General features: G+C 50.2%; 1 protein-coding gene across 1 annotated transcript in view; it reads left to right on the top strand.

The window, feature by feature from the left end:
* Positions 1-506: 506 nt before the first annotated feature.
* The window catches only part of LOC309602006 (CBP80/20-dependent translation initiation factor-like), a gene marked incomplete at its 3' end in the record, with an annotated part of 138,356 nt that continues 127,459 nt past the window's right edge, over positions 507-11,403 (top strand). The window contains exon 1 of the mRNA XM_082335282.1: positions 507-644. The remainder of the gene's footprint in view (positions 645-11,403) is intronic.

Below are 11,403 nucleotides of genomic sequence, written 5' to 3'. Positions count from 1 at the left end.
TTCTGGTTTTTACATTTCTCGACTCAGAGTTTTGTGTATTTATATGGAAATGCTTGATTTATATGGAAACACTTGATTTATATGGAAAAATTTGCAGTTTTCTTCTTTTAAGCTCAGCTTAAAACCCACCTCCTTAAAGCCTGGATGGATGCCACTGACCGTGGAAGAGGAGGGATGGGAGAGGATGAATTCTCGGGCTGAATCCCGAAGGATGCAGCCTGGCTGGCAGTGGAGGTGGGAAAATGAGAATTACAGTGTTCAACCCGGGGGGGGGGGGGGATGACAAAACGAAAGCTGGTCTGAAATCTGGGCGGTTTAATGGCCGGTCCCGGCGGGGTGGGTGGGCCCGGTGGGCCCGGGGAGAGGCTGATCGAGAACCCCTGGGATGTTGGGGGAGCCGCTTTGGGCGGGCGGGCCCGGCGGCGGGGCGCGGACTACATCTCCCGGCAGGGCCGGCGGCGGGGGCTGGGGCGGGGCGGGAGCGTCACTCTCCGGCTGCCCCGGCCCGTCCCTCCGCCGGAGCCGGGTGTCTTCTCCTGGGCGGGCGGTGCCTCTTGTCGTTCCCCTTCCGGTCCCCCCTCACCTCAGCGCGGTGCCCATGAGCCTCTCGGCGGGGCTCTGACACCGCTCGGCACCGCAGCACGGTAAGGCCGGGGAGGGGGGGGGCCATGACACAGCAGCTGGTGCGGCGGCGGGGGGGGGGGGACGACGACGACGACGGGACGGGACGACGACACACGTCCCGCCTTTTGTCTCCCTCAGAAATAATTAAAAAAAAAAAAAACACGCGTGGGTGCGCTCTGGGCTGCAAACAACGTGGCTGACTGGGCCGCCGTGGGGTTGGGGTTTTAATTTTGCAGATGAAGCCGGGATCTGGCCTCCCGGCTGGTTTTGGTAACCACGTTGCATGAGCAGCCTTGTCCCGTGTGATTTTCCCTTCCTTTCCCTGACAATTTGTGTGTGGACATTGAGCATTCCCCCCTCCCCGATATTTCCCTCTCTTTGCAAAGGTGAGCAGTGGGAAGGGTGGTAACGGGGACAACGGAGGTCCAGGGCTGGATTCAGGTATGGCTCTTGGCCTCTGGAAGCTTTCTGGACCGCTGCTTCGTTAGCAGGTGCCTGACGAAGGGCAGGGCTGGCCTCTCCCTCCGTCTCCTCCAGTGAGCCTCCCCCAGACAAAAAGGAGAGGGAAACCTATCGGATGCAAGCGTTTGGCTGGTTCATATCGCAGTTAGCATTGTTCATCGTTATCCCCTTTGCAGCAAAGCTGGTGGTGGTTTATGCACAGCAGAGGGCTGGGGTGGGAGGATGAGAGTGGTGGCAGCGTGCGCAGGGACAAAGGTACCACCTGGTTTAACCCTGAGCATTTTTATGGGGGGGACATCCCCAGGTGGGATGTCTGCTGCTGTGTGGTCCAGAGGTGGGAGCATCTCCCACCTCCTGGGAGGTGCTTTCCCTGTCCTTGATGCAGGGTTGGGTTTGGGTATAGCAAGTGAGGACTCACCAGGGACTAAATTTTGTTGTTATTTTATGATTATCGTTTTCCTGCAGAGTCACTCTGGTTGCATGCGTGTCCTGGTTTCAGCTGGGATAGAGTTAATTTTCTTCCTAGTAGCTGGTATAGTGCTGTGTTTTGGATTTAGGATGAGAAGAATGTTGATAACACACTGATGTTTTAGTTGTTGCTAAGTAGTGCTCACACCAGTCAAGGACTTTTCAGCTTCCCATGCTCTGCCAGGTGCACAAGAAGCTGGGAGGGGGCACAGCCAGGACAGCTGACCCAGACTGGCCAAAGGGCTATTCCATACCATATGATGTCATGCTCAGTATATAAACTGGGGGAGTTGGCCAGGGGGGCAGCGATCGCTGCTCAGGGATGTGCTGGGCATCAGTCGGTGGGTGGTGAGCCAATATAGTATATCACTTGCTTTGTATATTATTATTGTATTATTATATTATTATTACTGCTACTACCATTCTATTTCATTTTACTTCAATTATTAAACTGTTCTTATCTCAACCCACGAGTTTTCTGACTTTCACCCTTCCAATTTTCTCCCCCATCCCACCGGGGGGGAAGTGAGCGAGCGGCTGTGTGGTGCTTAGTTGCTGGCTGGGGTTAAACCACGACAACGTGGTCTCGGGGACTGTGGGTGATAGTAGGGGACAACAGACATTAGTGGCAGTGGAACAGCCAGCAGTCACGAGACATTTCTTGCCACAGCTGCCCCCAGCAATGCTGTATGTCTGGAGGCACAGTTGCTGTGTGTCCCTGGTGTCCCAGTGCCTCAAAACTCGGTCCTTGGAGTTGTTTTTCCATAGAATGAGACTAAAATTCATCTCCTGGGGCTGTTCCCTGTGTCAGGCTCCTCTGGAAGGGGTGAGACCCCCACCAGTAAGACCCCACATTGGATGAGGTAGCAATCCCATTAGATTGGAAAGGTTGGTGCTGTTTCCCAGCATGATGAGGAGGGCTGGAGTGCCCCAGGCCTCTCTGGAGACCTGGTGGCTCCTCTAAAATAGGCAGTTTCCATGTGGTCATCTGTGCCACCTTCACTCCTGCTCCACTAATCCATGCTACTCTTCCTCCACCACTCAGGCAGGTATGGATGAAGCTTGAAGTCACGGCCTTGTTAACAGAAATGAGAGAGATGGGAGGAAGCAGAAGATACACTGAGCTTCCAGGTTGTCTCTCTCAACCCAAAGATACCAAAATAAGACCAGGTGATTTAATAGTCCCTCCTCTCCAAAATCTAGGAAGGCTTTTTGATGGTGGACCATCCTCTGAGCATCCAGATGCTGGCAGGGGGGTGCCACGTGGGATGGAGAGGGAAGCATCCTGCTCTGCTTACAGCTTATGTGACCCTGACAAGCAAATATTCACACTTTCACTCCAGTGAGTGGAAAAAAAAACCAAAAAACATTTTATTGTGTCTATCCACATTATTTTTCCCTGTAAGGACCGTAAAGGCTTTTCTCTACCCTTGCTGATCCTGAGGTCCAAGAGCAGAACTTTGTGCTGGATTTTATTCCCTCGAGCCTTGAGTAAAATTTGTAGGTTGTGGTTTCCCCGCGTTAAGTGTGTTATCTTTGGCAGAGAGATGAGCGGTGTCTGTTTTGGGAAGCTCAGGCTGTGCTTGTATGTAAAGCTCTTTCCCTCTGAGCTCTGTCTGAGCCCTCCTTGCGATGCGGGTACTGCACCGGAGGGCTCTGCGAATTTAAGGTCTCGTGGTTAAAGTGTTGTGAGACTTGTCCAGATCTTAGGAAGTATTTTTTTTTTTATCATTTATAAAATCTCAGGTTGCTTTTAAAGGAAAGCAGAGGAGGAGCGGTTGGATGGTGAAGGTGATGTGGGAATGCGATTTGTGTCAGGTGAGCTGGAGGGTAAAGCCCAGCACCCAGGAGCTCCCCAGCCAATGGGAGATCGGAGAAACCATTTGTGGAGATGAATTGAACACCAGTTCTGCCTTTGCAGGGGGATGTGGGAGAGGAGTAAGCTACCTGAGGGGCTTGGCTGGCTTTGACACCTTTGTTCCCGTAGCTGAGTCAGCCTCATGCACAAATGGGATGGGAACGGTCTATGGAGGGTTCCTGAGCACCGTGAAAAATAATGTGCAAAGCATGAAAAAATCCTTCATAGTTGTTAGTCTTTGATCCAAACTGTGGAAGGGAAGATGATGAGGTGCTGAGCTTTATCTCCAGATGTCCCTCCTTCAGCACTCTGTCTTGGAAGCTTTTTTTGCTCTCTGAGCATCCTCATTTTGAGGTGAAGTGCTCTGTTGTGTTCACTCTACCATGGTCTCCTGGTGAGGACAAATTTTGCTACACTGACTCTCCCCTTCCTTCTCATTTTGGGTGTGTGTCTCCTGTTTCTCCTTACAGCTGTCCTTGCTGCTACTTGGTCTTTTCCCAGCAGGAGTGGTGTGAAATTGCAGTAGCTATTGCCGGTTGAGTTTTTGCCCGCAGGTCTCTGCAGCGTGGCAAGAAAACCCTCCTGAACTTTATTTAGTTTCATGTTCTTGCTGCTCAAGGGAGTCTTTGGGGTCCTGTGTATTTGTGAGGAGCTATATCTAAAAGTACAGCAAGACCCTATGGTTTCTATGGAAGCTGGGTGCAGCAAATGAGCTATTTCAGGAGATGTTTGGGGTACATTTAGCATATTGCCTGACTCTTTCTGCTAAAATATGGAGCAATTAAATATTGTTAATGATTTCATTGTTCTTCAGTTTGGCAGAAGTATTAAGACATTTACGTTACACTTGACATTGTTAAGTTTCAGAGTTAACGGTCTGCTGCTCTGTTTGGGGTAGCTCATGCTCTTCATCAGGCTGGGGAAAGGACAACTGTTCCTGTTTTGAAAATCTGGAAGCGTTGAGGCTTCTGGACAAGTAATCTCCATAAATGCTTTGGGATGTTCTTGTGAAACTCCTTGGAGAAGGTGCATTTCTGCTACCTGAGTGTAATTAGCGCATTACTGAGTCATCCGAAATAAAGGGCTAGTGTAGCTAACCAATCATTTTCTGTTTGTTTGAGAGACTGGTTATTTTATTTTTATTTATTTTTATATATGTGTGTGCATATATATATATATATATATAAGTCATTTACAACATAGATGCCTTGCTGGTGATCCTAAGAAATATGTTTCCTGCTCGGCTCAGACTGAAATGGGGATGACATTGGATGTTCTCAAAACTTTTGTGCATTTAGCCATCAACTTTCCTGCTGAAAAGAGAGGTTTTGTTTCTTCCATGTCTGCCTTGGGCTGTGCCATGGTCGGTCTTGGCTTGCTGGACTCTGCATCGTCATTTGTCAGTCTTCTGCAATGTAGAGGTACCCCAACAGTGGCCAGGAATGGGGATGGTGTCTCTATAACGGATTTGAGATCTTTGCTGTTTCGAGTTAGCTTTTGGAGACTCCTTTGAGGCAGTCTATGGACCTCTGAGGCTTTAGGGACCACAGGCTGACTAGGAGTAGTCTTGTGTTTACTTCAGAAAAGCCATTGCTCCTGTCTCCTCTCCTACCGAGACAACCCTTGGCCTCCCCTGTTCCCCAGGCACGTAGCAGTCGTGGTACAGGAGAAGAAAAACCTGGTTTCTTAGGTGGTAGAAGCTGTGGTGACACAACTAAACTTCTGCCTCTGCTATCTCTGCAGGACCAAATCCTGCCGCACCTGTCGGCCAGGAGCCTGCCACAGGAGTATTTCATAATGTGCAGCAATTTATCAAGGGCGTCTCCTCTGTGGCCACCAGCACTAGCTCAGCTTTGCCTTCTTCCCCAGCATGGTTATGTCCACCATGCCGCTGGGTGGTGGTGGAAGTTATCTGTATCTCTCAGGTGGCAGGATGGAAAGGGTTATGGGTGGGATGATGTGTCCGTGGTGGGGATGTCCCTGGGATGGGGAGCGGAGGTGGGCGGCTGTGTGATGTGCCCCGTCCCTTGGTGTCACGTCATGCCTGGGTGACCTGAGGATGCATGCGGGTGCCCACAAGCTTCTCATTTCTCACCAGTGATTTTAATTGGCCTTAATGCAAAAAAACCCCAACCAACCTTTCCCCTCCCTCTGGAGCTGGCCCAGCTTGCTGGGACTGGTTTGTACAGCCTGCGCCACCCCGGGAAGGCTTCACCACCGCTGGAGCCTGCCCTGTGCTGAAGCAGAAGCTACAGGGAGACACACAGCTGCCACCAGCTTCCCCAGCCACCTGCGACGGGGAACCATTAATGGGGTTTGTAATTAAATCTGAAAAGCGCTTTTGAACTCATGAAATCCTGGAGAAGCCGTGTTGCTTGGCTTGTGTTCACTGGGACCTTGGGAGAAGCTTGGGAGAAGCTGGTGTTCACAACCAACCTTTCGCCATCGCTCTGCCACTGTTTGCATTGGGTGATAGCTGGCATGGGAGGTGAGCGGATGGGTTGGTGTGGGAAGGGTGGCATGGGAGGCTGCAGCACGGCAGTGCAGTGTGCTGCAGCAGTCCAGGTCTCTGCGATCAGCTGTGCCATGTCATGCAGCAGGGATGGCACCCAGCCCGTCCCCAAGCTAGCGTTGAGAAGGTCTTCTGCAAATAAGTAGGTATGATCCCAAGTGTTTTGCGTCATTTGATTAAATCTCACAAGTCTGTCTATGCAAGCACGACGCTTTCGAGCTAGAACAGAAATGCATTGCAGATGTTTCAGGGGTCTTGGCCGTCACAAGCATTGAGCATCTCGTTTGTGAAGCCAGAGTTTTGCCAACCGGCATGGAGCTGGTCACGGGTGGCACAGCCTTGGGCAAGATCAGGGCTGGGGCAGCTGCTTTGCAGAGCTGAGCTCGCCCGTGGCTGTGACTGCAAGCTGCTCCTTCTGCTACGTGGTCCATGGAGACATCGTTTTAGGGCCACCAGCTTCTGCAGATGGCTTTGAAGGGTGTTCAGGTCTGCAAAAACACATCTTAGTGTTTGCTCATGGGGGATCTTGCAGGAATAATCATGGGATGAATTTTAAAGGTTTTTTTGTCCTGCAGAGAAGTGTGCACTCTGGTCACCGGCGGGACTATGGTATAGTGTAGGTCCAACCAAGCCAGCCCGAAGCAGTGGTCTGCAAATGCTGTTTTGCTTTTGGGTGCTGGCATCTCCCTGCGTCACCCGTCCAGAAGCAAACCCCCTGGGCCAGGGGGCTCCTGGGTGCCATGTCTGGCTGCAACAAAGCCAGGGGGGATTTTGATAACGTGCCATCATAAATACCATCTTGAGTGGCTGTGCAATAGAGGAAAAGAAAGCAGGAAGGGTTGTGGTTGTGCTGTGGTTGTCAGCTGGAGTTTAATAACAGAGAAATGTTTAGTGTTTAAGGTGGTGTTTGCTTTGCATGGTTATAAGAGATGGGGGTGGATGCCTGTACCCGTGGGAGCCATATTCCCTTAAATCAGGGCATATCAGTGATCCAAGAAATGCCTTTTCCCAGCCAGGCGATCGGCTTGGAGGCATCTTTGATTACATTTTTCTCCAACTCAGGAAGCTGGGCTGGGATCCTAAAACTTGCAGCAATAATTTTTGCAGCTGGAGGCTTCACAGCAGGACGTGGAGGCTCGGGGTGCTTTTGGAAATGATTTCTTTATTTTTCTTGCTGCGTGCATATTTCATCACTGCAAACTAATAGATGAGTTAGGTGGAGTTTTCAGGGGCCGTGGGGTCTCACCACGATGGCTACAGATGCCTCTGAGGATGCTTAGAGCAGCATCGGTGGTGGGCAGGACGTCATAGCCCTATGGAGCGCTTGGTTGTCGGCAGAGCCTCAGCATCCCTCCCTGCCCAGATGCTTTTAATGCAAAGATTCACCCCAGGGTGCTGGTCCCTCTCCCTCTCTCCTGGGTTTCAGAGCATCTGCGGAGCACACATTGTCTTTCTCGGAATCGGCTCTGAGAAAGGATATTTGCATGACTTTTTTTTTTTTTATATATATATACTTGCATTACATGGGGCGAAAGATTTATTTATTGACTGCAAACAGCCACTTTGAAGCTTCTCTATATTTCTGTGCTTTTTTTTTTTTTTTTTTTTTTTTAATTAACAGAAATGAGTCTTATGCACTAAGACTGGCTGTCACTCGCTATTCCTCCAGAAGCTTTTTTAACCCGGGGACTAATTTCAGCCAAATTTGACAGAGGAGTGCAGGTCTCAAAGATAAGAACTTACAGGCTGTAAGAAAGAAGATGGAAGAGGGAAATGCAAATTTCTTCTTGCCTACAAGGAGAGGCTGCAGCAATCATGGGCTTAAATATTATCTGTCTGGGTGCAAGTGGGTCGGTTAACTCAGAAGTGGCTTTAGTAATTCACTAAATTTTCTTTAAGGAAATAACCCAAATTTTCTTGAATGCGGAGAAGGAGGAGCTGGCTGTAGGGATGCTGCTGGGGAGAGTGTGATGGGATGATGCTAGATGACCTTTAAAGGTCCCTTCCAACCCTAACTATTCTATTCTATGCTGCCATGCTGTTGTCCCAGGACTTTGTGCTTGTGCTTGACCACCAAGCTTGCAGTGAAAAGCTGGTGGCTGATTTCTCTCCAGAGTCTCCTGCCTGTACCGGTATCCTACCATTCAAAAGGGTTTTCCAGCCCTGAGCTTAGCCTCACCACGTACCTGCTGGGATGGATAATCGGGTATTATATTGTTACTGCTCCTAATAGTGGCATTTCGCGTGCTGCCACCTAGAACCTCATGTAGAGCGTTTGCACACTGGGGAGTGGATAAAATCTGTCCCCAAAAGCTTGGCCAGGCTCTGCCCAGGCTCGTTGTGGTTTCCCATCGAGACTGAGGTCACGGCTGGCAGCATCGCCTGGAGGAGACAAGGCAGCAGCCTGGTGGCTTTTCGGCACCATTGATGGTCCGTGAACTTGCCTTGGAGCTGGAGCTGCTGTTAAAAATGATTAGTGAACCCCCAGTTCCCAAAGGAGCCGGGGATGATGCTCTTACCCATTACAGCTGCAGCACAAGGCTGCCTTTTCTGTCCCTTCCCCTTCTGCCGTCACTATATGCACTTTGATTTTTTTTTTTTATTTTATTTTTTTTTTTTTTTTAAACTGGGGATTCTCTTCCTTTTTTGTCAGCTTGGAGAATGATTTTCTTTACGCTCTTCTCTATTTAGGGCTCTGAGGGAGGAAGTGACTCAGCATTTTCCCTGCTCTGGTTTGCACAGTTATCACTTGTTGGCTTTGCCGAGGTTTTCCTTGAGCACCTCCGGTTATGCTGGCTTAATTCAGTGGGAGCCTGTCTGCCTCCTCACCACACGTTTTGGTGGGGAAGGACACGGTGGGGGAGGATGAGCTGCTGGCAGGAGCTTTCCCTGCGCCAGGAGGATAGTAATGCAGCGAGGAGGACATGCTGCCAGACCTGCAGCAGCTCCAGGTCTCCTGCTCTGCTCCGCTCCCCATCCATGAGCATGGATGTCTGCGGAGAGGCAGGCAAGTCCAGCCAAATGAAATTTTGGGGGCTAGCCTAGTCATACTATAAAAAAATTGATGTAATTTGATGGCACGGACTCACCAGGGAGAGGAGAGTGAAGAAGACTCCGGTTGTGTTACTGGCACCGCTGAAGGATGCCGTGCTCACCCGGGCACTGATGGGAGAGGTCAGCATGGATCATAGAATCATAGAATGTCCTGAGTTGGAAGGGACCCACAAGGATCATCGAGTCCAACTCCTGTCCCTGCATAGGACAACCCCAAAAATCACACCATATGTCTGAGGGCATTGTCCAAATACTTTTGAAAATTGTCAGGCTTGGCACCATGACTACCTCCCAGGGGAGCCTGTTCCAGTGCTCCACCACCCTTTGGGTGAAGAACCTTTTCCTAATGTCCAACCTAAACCTCCCCTGGCATATCTTCCTGACGTTCCCTCGGGTTCTATCATTGGTCGCCAGGGAGAAGAGATCAGCGCTTGCCCCTCCTCCTTCCCTTGTGAGGAAGCTGTAGACCACGATGAGGTCTCCCCTCAGTCTCCTCTTCTCTAGGCTGAACAGACCAAGTGACTTCAGCCGCTCCTCATATGGCTTCCCCTCTAAACCCTTTACCATCTTTGTGGCTCTCCTCTGGACACTCTCTAGTAGCTTTGTATCCTTTTTGTACTGTGGCGCCCAAAACTGCACACAGTACTCAAGATGAGGCCGCACCAGTGCAGAGTAGAGCGGGACAATCACCTCCCTCGACCGGCTAGCAATACAGTGCTTGATGCACCCCAGGACACGGTTGGCCCTCCTGGCTGCCAGGGCACACTGTTGGCTCACGTTCAACTTGCCGTCAACCAGAACCCCCAGATCCCTCTCCGCGGGGCTGCTCTCCAGCCTCTCGTTCCCCGGTCTGTATGTACATCCAGGGTTGCCATGTCCCAGGTGCAAAATCTGGCACTTGCCCTTGTTAAACTTCATATGGTTGGTGATTGCCCAGCTCTCTAATTTGTCCAGATCTCTCTGCGGGGCCTCTCTGCCCTCGAGAGTGTCAACGGCTCCTCCCAGTTTTGTGTCATTGGCAAACTTTGATAACAAACCTTCAAGTCCTGCATCCAAGTCATTTATGAAGATATTGAAGAGCACTGGCCCCAAGATGGATCCCTGCGGAACCCCGCTAGTGACTGGTCGCCAGCCTGATGTAACCCCATTTACTATAACCCTTTGAGCCCGACCCGTCAGCCAATTGCTCACCCATTGCATTCTGTGTTTATCCAGCTGTATGCTGGACATTTTGCCCAGGAGGATACTGTGAGAGACAGTATCGAAGGCTTTACTGAAGTCCAAAAAGACTACATCGACTGGCTTCCCTTGGTCAACTAGGTGGGTAACCTTGTCATAGAAGGAAATCAAGTTTGTCAAGCAGGACTTTCCCCTCGTGAATCCGTGCTGGCTGGGACCAATGACTGCGTTGTCTTTCAGGTGTTTTTCAGTAACTCCCAGAATAATCTTCTCCATGATTTTGCCAGGCACAGAGGTGAGACTGACAGGCCTGTAGTTACCAGGGTCACCCCTGTTGCCCTTCTTGAAGATTGGGACAATGTTTGCCAGCTTCCAGTCAACTGGGACCTCCCCAGATTCCCAAGAGCATTGAAAAATCATTGAGAGAGGTCTCGCTATGACATCAGCCAGCTCTTTCAGTACCCTCAGATGAATCCCATTGGGCCCCATTGACTTATAGGGATCCAGCTGGAGCAGCAAATCCCGCACAAGTTCGGGGCTGGTTGGGAGTTTGTCGTTCTCGCAGTCATGGTTCTCTAGCCCAGGGCTCTGGGGGTCCCAGAGCCCATCATCGGTGTTGAAGACCGAGGCGAAGAAAGCATTAAACGTCTCTGCTTTGTCTACGTCCCTGTTTGTGAGGTGACCATGCTCGTCAAGTAATGGGCCAATGTTATTTCTCGCCTGCCTTTTGCTATTAACATATTTTAAAAAGCCCTCTTTATTGTCCCTCACAGTAGTGGCCAGCTTCAGCTCTAGTTGAGCTTTGGCCGTGCGTATTTCCTCCCTACAGTGGCGAACAGCATCTCTGTAGTCCTCCCATGTCGCCTGACCTTGCTTCCACTGGTCATACATTTTCTTTTTTTGTCTTAGTTCTAGCATAAGATCCCTACTCCAGGGATCAGCCAGGCCGGCCTTCTGCCTCGCCTGCTTGACTTCTGACAGTTTGGAATTGCCTGCTCCTGTGCTCTTAGGAGGTGGTACTTAAAAAGTGACCAGCACTGATGGACCCCAGCACCTTCAAAAGCATTTTCAAATCAGGCCTTAAAGCCAATGACTTAATTTGTATATACATCTGTTTGCATTTGCACAGCCTTCTTTCTCCTCTGCTCTGTATTTTGACTTTAACCATTATATGATGTTAAAAACCTACATACAGAGCTTTTAGTGATTCAGGCTCCCATCTCTGAAGGTTTGTGTCTTGGCTGGG

The sequence above is a fragment of the Platalea leucorodia genome, assembly GCF_965183815.1.
Source record: "Platalea leucorodia genome assembly, chromosome: W".
NCBI lineage: Eukaryota > Metazoa > Chordata > Aves > Pelecaniformes > Threskiornithidae > Platalea > Platalea leucorodia.
Note: the sequence above shows the minus strand (reverse complement) of the source record. Positions and strands in the feature narration are given on the sequence as shown.